The sequence below is a fragment of the Artibeus jamaicensis genome, unplaced genomic scaffold, assembly GCF_021234435.1.
Source record: "Artibeus jamaicensis isolate MK-2021 breed Jamaican fruit bat unplaced genomic scaffold, CSHL_Jam_final scaffold_666, whole genome shotgun sequence".
Classification (NCBI taxonomy): Eukaryota; Metazoa; Chordata; class Mammalia; order Chiroptera; family Phyllostomidae; genus Artibeus; species Artibeus jamaicensis.
Window position 1 is genome coordinate 815,138 of NW_026522053.1, and position 13,434 is coordinate 828,571.

Genomic DNA, 13,434 nt, shown 5'->3' on the forward strand with positions numbered 1-13,434 from the left:
CCTCCCTTCCCCTCTAAAAATAAAGAAATAAAATCTTTTAAAAAATACAATTCAGGAAAGTAGTAAAATAAAAATTAATATCCATCTATCTGTCATGTTTATATATAATAATAACAAACAGAAGAAGAAATACATGAACTAATTCAATTTACAATTACATGAGAAAGAATTACCTATTTAGGAATTAATGTATGGAAAGAGGTAAAAAGTAAGTACTACCAAAATTGTAAGATAATGAAAAAAAAGATATTGAAAATATTTACAGACAAGAAAAGTGAAAGAATAAATTGTGTGAAATGATTGATAATTTCAAATTGTTAAAATGCTGTACTTCCCAAGACAATTTACAGGTTTAGTGAAATCCCTCTCAACATGCAAATGTTATTTTTCTCAGGACTAGACTGAATAATTCTCAACTTTATATGGAACCAAAAGATGCCAAACGTTCAAAGTAATGTTGAGAAAAAGAATAAAGCTGAAGGTATTGCTTTTAATAGTTTCAAACTATGGTACAAAGATCTAATAATCAAAACAATAAGTATTTGCACAAAAACAGACATAAAACAATGGATCAGAATCGAGAGCTCATGTTTTATCCACTCATATACTGATAGGCACTTGGGCTGCTTCCAAATATTGGCTATTATAAATAATATTGCAATAAACATAGGATTGCATATACATTTTCTAGTTAGTGTTTCAGCTTTCTTCAGATAGATTTTCAGTGGTGGAATTGCTGGGTCATTAGGCAGCTTAATTTTTAATTTTTTGAAGAAACTACATAGTGTTTTGTCTGGTTGCTACATTGATCTGTATGCTCAACAAGATTGCATGAGGCTATGTACACAATTAAATAATTCTCAACCATAAGTATGAAGAAAATGTAACTTTTGGAACAAGAGGGATGGCCTTAGAATATATTGTGCTAAGTAAAATAAGCAAGTCATAGAAAGAAAAATACCATATGAATTCACTTATATTTACAACCTTATGAACAAAACAAACAAACAAATACAAATAGAGTCACAGATACTGAAGACAGACTTACAGATGTCAGAGGAGATGGGCTTAGAAAGCTGCTTATAAACAGAGAGTAAAATTAAGCAGAAAAAAGTCATGAACAAAGATGAAAATATGGTGATCAAGGCAGGGAACAAGTGTGGGGCAAAGTAGAAGAGGATAAAAATATTTAATTGTTGATAAAAAAGACTTGACTTGGATGGTTAACACAATAATATATTCAGATGATGTATAATAAAATAGTTCAATTGAAATCTATATATAATTATTACTGAATGTCAACCATATGCATTCAATACTAAATACATACATACATACATACTCCTCTACATATTCTTTGGTTCTTAGCCTGGAATTCAAAAACAAAATTCTGAGGTACAATATCTGTCCCTAAAAATACAGCATCTGGCAGACTTAACACTTGCTTGAGTGTGGTTGGTACCATAATAATATGGGTATAATTTATAGTTTAACTTGAAAATTTCACCTAAATTGTCATATGGTGTGCTTGAAGGTGCTATTGTTCTGTTACAGAATTACATGCTTATGATTTTGTGATAGAAGCTTTTGTAATAAAAAAGGGGGTGTTATTTGTGCAAGAACCTGTATCAAAAAAATCCTAAACCTTTTCAAACTCAGTTTGCTCATTGGTGAATGGAAATCAGAATTCTCCAAGGTCAAGTCCCACAATTCTGTCACCTTGGAGAAGACATGGGTTTTTGTTTCTATATTAAACAAGGACTCTTGGGCCAATCACCTCTGATCAGCCACAGCCGTCCCTAAGTGAGAGCAGCAGTACCAATCGTCTTAGAAATCCCTCTCTGAGAGGACTCATGGAGGTCTTCCGATGCCCTGAGTCTTTATTCCCTCTTTTGTAAATAGAGTCAAGAATATATATTTCTTATGTGTCTGATGAGAATGTCTGACTATCTGTCATTTGGACATATCATATGTGATCTAGAATAAATAAACTGGAAGCCTTTAAGATAATAAAACCAAGGGAATAACTGGGCAAGAGAGGGAATGGGGAGTGTGTGGCTGGCTGACATTCTAATTAAAGGATGATGAATCCATCTGTAGATAGCCCATCAAGATTGGTCTAATTTGCACCCAGTAACCAGACACCATAATATAAAGTGTCCCAAAGTGTTTATGGTACTAGCCTTCCCATGTGGAAGCATCATTCACAATTAGGTACCACATCACCTATATGGTATTCAACAGAATCCAACACATCCAGCTTAGATTAATACTAGGTGAACACTGGCCACCTTCTTCATAAACAGTGACCCTGTGAACTCTACATTGGGAATGTCCACTCATCTCTATGAGGCTCAATTTTCTTCTCTGAAAAGTGAGTGTATATATTTTATGAAATTAATTGGATCATCCAAGACAAGTGCTTACTGATGCCTGGTTCTGCATAATATGCTGCTGGACCTGTTGTGGTTGTTTATTTTAGAAATTTCCACTCCTGTATGAAAGCTGTCTGCCTCTTTTCTCAAGGCTTGTTGCCTTTCTGGGTTTGGAAAAAGCACATGGAAATGAACCTGTCATGGAGTTTAAGGTACAATCTCTTCTTGCCAGTTTAGAGATCTCTGGAAGTAGGACAGAAGGCACAGACCAACTCAGATATTTGGGATGAATTTAGATGGAGGTCCTTCATGCAACTATGGGTAAGATACATTAATATATGCTGTAACTTCCTGAGATATTTATCATACCTCAGTGAAATAACTGACACAGTCCTGAGCTTTAGCTTTAGTCAGAGAGTCAGTCACATTAGACATTAAAAAAATTTTGTTTCTCATGCCACATATGGTATGTTCACAGTCTTCTGTGCACCTAGAAAAATGGCCTTAATGCTGACTGGAATAATTAATGACAGGATTATGTAAAAATTTTAGTAAACTTTGAGTCTTTAAAGAGGAGTATTTTGTACTACTGGCGAAGATGGAGGTGTAGGTGGAAATACTGTACCTCCTCAAACAACCAAATTTAAGGACAACAAAGATTTAGAAACAGAAACGCAACCAGAACAGACAGAAAATTGAACTGTACAGAAGTCCGACAATAATGAACCATTCATCCAGACCAGAAAAAGGGGCACAGTCGGTGGCCAACAGAGAGGGGTCGCAGCAGGAAAAAGCAGTGGCTGGGAGACCTGGGCATGGGGTGGAAATGAGCAAACCCAGTGAGTTACACAAGGCAGATGCCTGACTGTGGACACACAGTCGCGCACAGATAAGCCAGGAAAAAAATGGGCAGTGAGACAGACCGAGCAACCCAGAGCCCCAGCAATAGGAAATAAAGCCTAAAAGCACTGGTTGAAAATACTTGTGGGAAGTGAGGTGCCGGGAGAAGCTCCCAGGCTCACAGGAGAGTTTGTTGGAGAGACCCACAGGATGCTAGAACATACACAAGGGAACAAGCACCAGAAGGGCCCAATTTGCTTGTGGGAAGTGGCAGAGGGGTTTGAAATCCATGAGAGAGCAGAGCAAGCACCATTGTTCCCTCTCTGACCCTGCCTCCACATACAGCATACATGGTTTGCCCTGCCCTGGTGAACACCTAAGGCTCCACCACTGATATGTAACAGGTGCAACCTGACCAAAATATTATGGCTCAAATGCTAGAACAAATCAAAGTCCCAGAGCCAATATTTTTAAGCCACCAACAGATAGCCAATCAATCAGATGCACAGTTCAAAACACTAGTGATTAGGATGTTCACAGAACTGGTTGGTTTTGGTTGCAAATTAGATGAAAAAATGGAGGCTACACTAAGTGAAATGAAGGAAATTACACAGGGAACCAATAGTGATGGAAAGAAAACTGAGACTCAAATCAATGGAGTGGACCAGAAGAAAGCAAATAACCAAACAGAAAAGAGTCAAGAAGCAAGAATTCAAAGAAATGAGGAGAGGCTTAGGAACCTCCAGAACATCTTGAAACATTCCAACATCCGAATTATAGGGGTACCAAAAGGGGAAGAGGAAGAACAACAAGTGGAAAACTTATTTCAACAAATAATAAAGAACTTCCCCAATCTGGCAAAGGAAATAGACTTGCAAGAAGTCCAGGAAGCTCAGAGTTCCAAAGAAGTTGGACCCAAGGAGGAGCACACCAAAGCACATCACAATTACATTAGCCAAGATTAAAATGAAGGAGAGAATTCTAGAAGCAGCAAGAGATAAGGGGACTGTCACCTACAAAGGAGTTCCCATCAGACTGTCGCTGATTTCTCAAAGGAGACCTTACAGGCAAGAAGGGGCTGGAGAGAAGTACTCCAAGTCATGAAATCCAAAGACCTACATCCAAGATTGCTCTATCCAGCAAAGCTTTCATTTAGAATGGAAGGGCAGATAAAGCACTTCTCAGAAAAGGTCAAGTTCAAGGAGTTCATCATCACCAAGCCCCTATGAAATGTTAAAGGAACTTATTAAGAAAAAGAAGATAAAAAATATGAGCAGTGAAAGGACAGCAAACTCACAGTTATTAACAACCACACCTAAAGCAAAAGCAAACTAAGCAGATCGGTAGATCAGGAGTGGAACCACAGAAATGGAGATCACATGGAAGATTAGCAACAGGGGAGTTGGAGGAAGAGAGTGGGGGAGAAGGTACAGAGAATAAGTAGCATAGGTGGTGAGGAGAAAATAGACAGGGGGAGGGCAAAAGTAGTATGGGAAACGTAGAAGCTAAAGAACTTATGACACATGGACATGAACTAAAGTAGGGGAATGTGGGAAGGGGGTGTGCAAGGTGGAGGGGAAATGGGACAACTGTAATGGCATAATCAATAAAATATATTTGGGGTTGGGTGTTAGGAGGGTCTAGCATCACCCTGGATTCAAGTCCATCTGAAGATATTTTCTCTTTTTTGTCATTTCCACCTCAGCTTCTGGCCTACCTTTGGTGCCCTTCAACCCTCACTTCATCATTAACCTGTGCAACACAGAGGACATAGGGCAAGAATCTAAAGACAGGCCATAGAGTCAGTTGTACAAGCCTGGGGAGAGTTCCTGCTAGAAACAATTCATTTTTTTAATTTCCAGCTTCCACTTCAAAATGACAGGAATAATTTTATACCTGACACTAGTAAATTATATCATTCAAATACTGAATGTGTTATTATTTTCTCCATTGTAATAAATACAGCAATTTAAAAAGCACTTTTCTCAAAAGACTATTTTAATTTTGTAATTGAATTATTGGTGTCACACTGGTTAATAAAATTATATTGATTTCAACTGTAAAAGTTTATAATAAAAAAATCTGTATATTGTATTGTGCTTTTACCTCCTTAAGTCTGGTCTTTAATTGTAGGGGACCAGTTTCTTTTAGTCTAGCAAATGTGACTCAGCTCTGTATGGAAAACCTACAGAAGTGAAGGGGTGGGTAGGAGCCAGACCTTCAAACCAAGTTTTCCCATGGGAATCAGGCATAGAAAATGCATACAGACTGTTATGGCTTGCTCTTGCTAAAACTCCATCACCCTGGTCTAAAACAACAAATGTGTATTGTCTATCTTCAAGGTAACTTCCAAAGCCTCTGTAAATTTTCCCAAGAACAGAGCTAATCAGCTAGTTGCCACTCCCCTATGCATGTTATTTTCATTTCCTTGATTGTACCTAAAATATAGATAATAATATTCTATGTAATAGATAATAAATCCTTCTCTGATATAAGACCTGAGAAAAAAAATAAAAGCTTGTTTAGGCAAGGGTCTAGGCACTCTCCTCTTGAAGGAGTGGCGGAGGCATTCATAGACACTCTCCCCTTGAGAGAGTAGCTGTGCTGTTCCCTTTTTCTCCATAGGCTTGCTGTTGCCTGTGCATTTATTCTTGTCTTCCGTCATGACAGGCAGACTCTTCTGCCTGGAGTCTGCCACACCTTTACTCTTGATAAAACATGATCTTTAGAAAGACATTTGATGTTGTCAAGTGGAAAGTTCATTAAAACAAGAGCTATGTTGGTGTAAAGCCCTTTATTAAGCTGTGTTCAATGGAAGAGTATAGGACTGAGCATGAATTGGAAGATAAAATTCTGGTTACTTCCACATCTGAGAATGTTAATAGACAAAGGTGTTGGCAGTGTGAGTTTCCATTGGAAGCTTTAGAACACAGCTGAAATTAATTTCTGCATTGCATTTGGTGTACTGTTATTCCTCTTCATGTCATTGGAACTGCAATTACACAGAAGTGTATTGTTCAGTCAGCTGTGTAGGTAATAATACTGGGAAGCACATCAACACAGACACAACCGTTTTTGCGGTGGTTTCATTGTTATGGGAAAACCCTTCTGCAACGTGTATGATGCCATTCAAATGTACTAATTTCAGTACAAGATGAGTACTAGTGGAGTCTGTAATAATAAAAAGGTAGTGAATTGTTTGAACACCTCAAAATCACTTGGAAATGATATTTCATACCAAGTGGGTTTTTTGGAAAACCTAGCTGCAGCATTTATAATGCCATGTAAATTTACTCATTCAGTACAAGATGAATACTAGTGGTGTCTGACATAATACAATAGTGCCAAAGGGTTTGAACATGTCAAAATCACTCAGGAATGAGAATATTTCACAGGAAGTGGATTTTTGGGAAAACCTATATGCAGAGTTTATAATGCCATGTAATTGTACTCATTTCAGTAGTAGATGAATACTAATGGTATCTGTGATAATACAGGCTATTTTCAGGAGATCTGTCAATGTATCTTTATGAAATATTGTCAGTTCAGTGGTAAGTGAAATAACCAAACTACTGCTGAAATTACTGTTCCATGTGCAAAAGAGTGAACTGATACATAGGACTATGTCAGTTTTGAGGCAGAATAAGCTTCTGGACAAAAGCTTTCTGCAATGTATTCTTCCATGCACTAAAGTACACCCCAACTATGTCATGCATGTACAATCTACTACATGACTTGGAATACACATGATTGTGAAAGTCTAAGTAAATATGAACATAGCAGTCCACTTTTCATGTCCAAGCACATTTCACTCTGAAAAAAACATAGTGAAGTGTTTGATCACCTCCAAATCACTCAGGAGTGAGCACATTTCATATGAGGTAGACTTTTGCGAAAAGCTATCTGCAATGTTTATAATTCCATGTAAATGTAATCATTTCAGTAGGAGATGAATACTAGTGGAGTCTGAGATAATACGTGCTGTTTTCAGCAGATTTGTTGAGGTATCATTATGAAATATGATCACTTCAGTAGTAAGATTGATAGCCAAACTGCTGCTGAAATCACTGTTCCATGTGCAAGAGTGAATGGATGTATAGGATGATGTCAGTTTTGAAGCAGAGTAAGCTTATGGACCATAGATTTCTGTAATATGTTCTAAGCATGAAAATACAACCTGAATAGGTCATGTATTTACTGTCTACTATATAACTTGGACTATACAGGGTTGTGAAAGTCTTAAGTAAATATGAACACAGCAGTCTACCGGTTGTGCTCCAGTGCATTTCACTCTGATAAAACAGTAGTGAAGTGTTTGAATGCCTCCAAATCATTAGGGAACAAGAATATATCACACAAAGCACATGTTCTGGAAAGTGCATCTGTAGTGTTTATAACGATATGCGAAAGTACTCATTTCAGTATGTGATGAATTCTACTGGTATATGAGATCATAATGGCTGTTTTCCGCACATCTTCTGAAGTATCTTTCTGAAACATGATCACCTCAGTGGTAAGTTTGGTAGAGAAAGAGCTACTGAAACCATGGTTTCATGTGTCAAAGAGTGAATGGATGCATAGGACTATGTCAGCTTTGAAATAGAATAAGCTTCTATACCAGTTTTCTGCAAAGTATTCATCTCAGCAGAAAAGTGTAGCCCAACTAGGACATTTATGTACAGTCTATTACATGACTTGGACTATCCAGGTTTTTGAATGTCAAAGTGAATATGAACATAATAGTCCATTTGTCAAGCTTCAAGTGCATTCAGCAATGTATTCTTCCATGCAGAAAAGTATATCACAGCTAGGACATGCATGTACAGTCTACTACATGTCTTGGACTATAGAGTATTGTGAATGTTAAAGTGAATATGAACATAACAGTCCACTTGTCATGCTCCATGTGCATTTTATTCTGATAAACCTGTAGTGAAGAGTGAACATCACAAAACCACTTGGGAATAAAAATACTTCATATAAAGTGGGTTTCCTGAAAACACATCTACAGCATTTATATGCCTTGGACATGTACTTATTTCAGTATGCCATGAATGTCAGTGGTATCTCAGTTAATAAGTACTGTTCAGTGTGAAGTCCTGTTGAAGTATGTTTAGGAAATATGATTGCTTCAGTGGTGAATTTCATTGCCACAGAGCTGTTGAAATCACTGTTGCATGAAGGCAACAGTGAACGAATGCATACGAATATGTCAGTTTTGAAGTAGAATAAACTTTTGGATCACGATTTTGGTCAGGCAGGGGAAACAAAGCAGCCAAAAGATTAGGAGACTTCTTAAAGATAGAATGAGCACTCAGGTTATGACAAAGCTGAGGGGTGAGGGTCTTTCTGTCCCTTCTCTAAAGTCCCCTAAGTCCTTCCCTGATGGCCCTTTTTGTGGCTGTGTCTGGCTTAGGTTTTCCCTCATTTGAGGGATCTTACCCATCATTGACTAACCAGCCATCTTTTGGGGCCAAGCAGGGTGAAGTGAGGAAGGCAGGGGCTGTGTTCCAGCCAGGAGAATAGGTTCTGTCTCCTTAGTGTCACATGGCCCCAAGGCCTTTTCACTCAGCCCTAGATGTGGGACTCTCGTCCGTTAATGGGGTTACAGTCCCTGAAACCAGGCAGGATGGCTCCCAACAAAGAACAAAGTAAGAGGAATCACAATCCCTAATATCAAACAATATTACAAGTCCATTATTGCAAAACAGTCTGATACTGGCTTAAGAACAGACACACAGATCAATGAACAGAATAGAGAGCCTGGAAATAAACCCAAGTCTCTATGGTCAATTAATATTTGACAAAGGGGGCAGAGGCATAAAAAGGAGTAAAAATAGCCTCTTCAACAAATGCTATTGGGAGATACAGACAGCAACAAGAAAAAAAATGAAAACCACCAACTTACACCATACACAAAATAAACTCAAGATAGATAAAATACTTAAATATAAGTTGTGACACCATAAAAGTCCTAGAGGAGAACACAGGCAGGAAAATCTCAAATATTCCATGCAGCAATATTTTCACCAATATGTCCCCTAGATAAAGAGACATAAAGAAAAGTATAAAGAAACGGGACTTCATCAAAACAATAAACTTCTGCACAGCTAAATAAAACATCAGCTAAATGAAAAGGGAAAATATATTTGTCATTTACAACTTGGACAAGGGTTTGATCTCCAAAATATATAAAGAACTTACATGACTTCACTCCAGGAAGAAAAACAAATCCAATTAAAAAGACCCCTCCTCCACATATAGTACCACAATGCAGTGATGTGGGCTGCCCAGCCCTGGCTAATACCTAAGGTTCTGCCCCTTATTACCTAATAGGTGTGTTGAGAGAGAAATGTGGCCCAAATGAAAGAACAAATCAAAGCTCCAAAAAAAAAACCCAACAACTAAGCAATGAAGAATAGCCAGCTATCAAATTCACAGTTCAAAACACTGGTAATCAGGATGCTCACAGAAATGGTTGAGTATGCTCACAAAATACATGAAAGAATGAAGGCTATGAAAAGTGAAATAAAGGAAAATGTACAGGGATCCAACAGTTAAGAGGACACCGGGACTTGAATCAACAATTTGGAAGAAAATAAATAAATAAATATTCAACTGGAATAAAATGAAGAAATAAGAACTCAAAAAAAATGAGGAAGCTCTGGGACAACTTTAAATATTCCAACATCTGAATCATAGGGTTGCCAGAAGGAAAACAGGAAGAGCAAGAAATCGAAAACTTATTTGAAAATATAATGAAGGAAAACTTCCCTAATCTGGCAAAGGAAATAGACTTACAGGAAGTCCAGGAAGCTCACAGAGTCCCAAAGACTGGATTCAAGAAAGCACATACCAAGGCACATCATAATTACATTTTCCAAGACTATAGATAAGGAGGGAATCTTAAAAGCAGCAAGCAAAACGGAGAGAGTTACCTACAAAGGAGTTCCCACAAGACTATCAGCTGATTTCCCAAAAGAAACTCTGTAGGCAAGAAGGGGCTAGAAAGATGTATTTGAAGTCATGAAAGGCAAGGACCTACATCCAAGATTGCTCTATCTGGCAAAGCTATCATTTAGAATAGAAGGGCAGATAAAGTGCTTCCCAGATAAGGTTAAGTTAAAGGAGTTCATCATCACCAAGCCCTTATTATATGAAATGTTAAAGGGTCTTATCTAAGAAAAAGATGATAAAATATATGAACAGTAAAATGACAACACATTCATAACTATCAACAACTGAATCTAAAAGTATATGAACAAAAACGTAGTAAGCAAACAACTAGAACAGGAACATATTCAGAAAAATGGCAATCACATGAAGGGTAATCAATGGGGAGGGAGGGTGGGAGAGTGGGGAAAAAGGTATAGGGAATAAAAAGCATAAATGGTAGGTATAAAATAGATAGGCTGAGGTTAAGAATAGTATGGGAAATTGAGAAACCAAAGAACTTATATGTATGATCAATGGACAGGAACAAATGTGGGAGAATGATGGTGGGAGGAGGGTACAGGGCAGAAGGGAATAAAGGGGAGAAAAATATGGGACAACTGTACTAGCATAATCAATAAAATATTTAAAAAATGGGCAATGGAATGAACAGATACTTCTCCAAGGAGGACAAGAAAGGGCACAGAGACATACGATAGGATGCTCAGCATCAATAGCCATTAGAGAAATGCAAATTAAAACCACAATGATTCTTAGGGTGTAATCCCAGCAGTGGTATTTCTGTGTCAAAAGGCAGTTCCATTTTTAGTTTTCTGAGGAACCTAACTGAGAAAACAGACAAGCAAGCAAAATACAATCAGAGACACTGAAATTAAGAACAAACTGAGAGCAACCAGTGAGGAGGGGGGAGAGGGATAATGGGGGAGAATAGACAAAAAGCCATCAAGGAACATATATAAAGGACACATGGACAAGCCAAATGGGGTAGGAGGCACAGATGGGTGGTGAAAATGGAGACAACTGTACTTGAACAACAATAAAAATAAATACTTGTAGAATTATTTTTATAGATATTCACAAAGAATTGGTAACAGTTACATAAAGGTTCAATACCATGAACAATAGAAATTAAGCCATCTGGAAAAAATAAAACCATAATGATACCACTTCACACTGATCAGAGTAGCTATCATAATCAAATTAAGAACAAATGGTGGAGAGGTTGTGTAGAAAAGGGAACCCTAGTGCACTGTTAGTGGGAATGCAGACTGGTGCAGCCACTGTGAAAAACACTACAGAATTTCCTCAAAAAAACTAAAAATGGAACTGCCTTTTGATACAGCAATTCACTGCTAGGATTATATCCTAAAAGCCCTGAAACACCAATTAAAAAAAAACCTATGCACCCCAATGTTCAGAGCAGCACAATTTACAATAGCCAAGTGCTGGAAGCAATCTAAGTGCCCATCAGTAAATGAATGGGTCAAAACATTATGGTATTTACACGATGGAATTCTATGCAGCAGAAAGAAAGAAGGAGCTCCTACCCTTTGCAACAGCATGGATGGAACTGGAGAGCAATATGCTAAGTGAAATAAGCCAGTTGTTGAGGGACAAATACCATATGATCTCACCTTTAATAGAAACCTAAACAACAAAACAAACAAGCAAGCAAAATATGACCAGAGACATTGAGATCAAAAACAAACTGACAGTAACCAGAGGGGAGGTGGGAGGGGATAATGGGGGGAAGGAGGAAAGGTTTTTCAGGAACAACTATAAAAGGACGCATGGACAAATCCAAGGAGGGGGTGGAAGCAAGGGAGGGAGGTGGGGACGGCTGGGTTGGAGGGGAATGGTGGGTGGTTAATGCAGACAACTGTAATTGAATAATAAAATACTTTTAGAAAAGAACAGGAACAAGAAAAAGAAAGAATCCTGAAATCAATGAAAAGAAATCTATGCTCCCCAATGTTTATAGCAGCACAATTTACAATTGGCAAGTGCTGGAAACACCTACATGTCCATCAGTAAATGAATGGATTAATAAAACATAGTACCTTTTACAATAGAATTACTACACGGCAGAAAAGAACTCTTACCCTTTCCAACAGCATGGTACGAACTGGAGAGCATTGTGCTAAGTGAAAGAAGTTGTGTGGTGAAAGATAAAGTCCATATGATCTCACCTCTAAGTGGAACCTGATCAACAAAAGAAACAAATGAGCAAAATAGAACCAGAGACAGAGAAATAAAGAACAAACTGACAGTAACCAGATATGATGGGGGATACCAGGGAAAAAAAGGGTTAGGGTCATTAAGGAACATGTATAAAGCACCCATGGACAAAGATAATGGTGGCAGGGGAGGACTGAATGGGGGAGGTTGGGAAGGTGGGGCAGGGAGAGTAATGGAGGAAGTTTGGGATAACTGTGATTTCACAACAATAAAAATAATAATAAATAATAAAATTCTATACTTGCATAAGTTTGAGCAGAGCATCTTTTCAGTGAATGTCATACATTAATCCATGTAGTAAATTGTGTCAGTTGTCTAGGTTCCAGTATCTAGTGTCAAATGTCTAGTGTCTAGTTAATTCTGTCTATTGGCTAGTGCACAGTCTAGTGCCTAATGTACAGTGTTTAATGTCTGGTTTGTAGTGTCTAGTGACTAGTTTGTAGGGGACAGTCCTCTGTGTAGTGTCTATTGTACTGTTATGAGTGTGCAGTGTCTAGTGCAGTGATTTTCAACTGGTTTGCTGCAAGAACTTTTAAAACATGCAGTATCTGACTATTTTGTCAGAGGCACTGACTTTTTTTTCCTTTGAAAAAAAATGACAACAATCAACACAACAGCTGTCTGGTGTAAATTAATAAAAATTGTACTTATTTTTTAAATTTCAGAGCAGCAAAAGATGTATTTTGTGTGTGCTTCAGAATTTTAGTAATTCTGAAGTAATAATCCCTTCAGAATCCCTCTAGTAATCCCTTACCTACCTCAGTGAATTGGGCAAACCCTTTGCAATGGCTGGAGCATGGCATCCACATGGGGAGCTGCCCCCACCAGTAACAGAGTAGATGGATATCACATTATGACAAAGTCCTGCCCCCCTTATTCTATGAGATGAAAAAGGTTAAAAATTGCTGCTGTAGTGTACAGCATGTAGTACCTAGTATCTCGTGTTAAGTGTCTACAGTACAGTGTCTAGTATCTTGTGTGTCATGTCTACTGTCTAGTGTACAGATTCTAGTTTGTAGTGCACTGT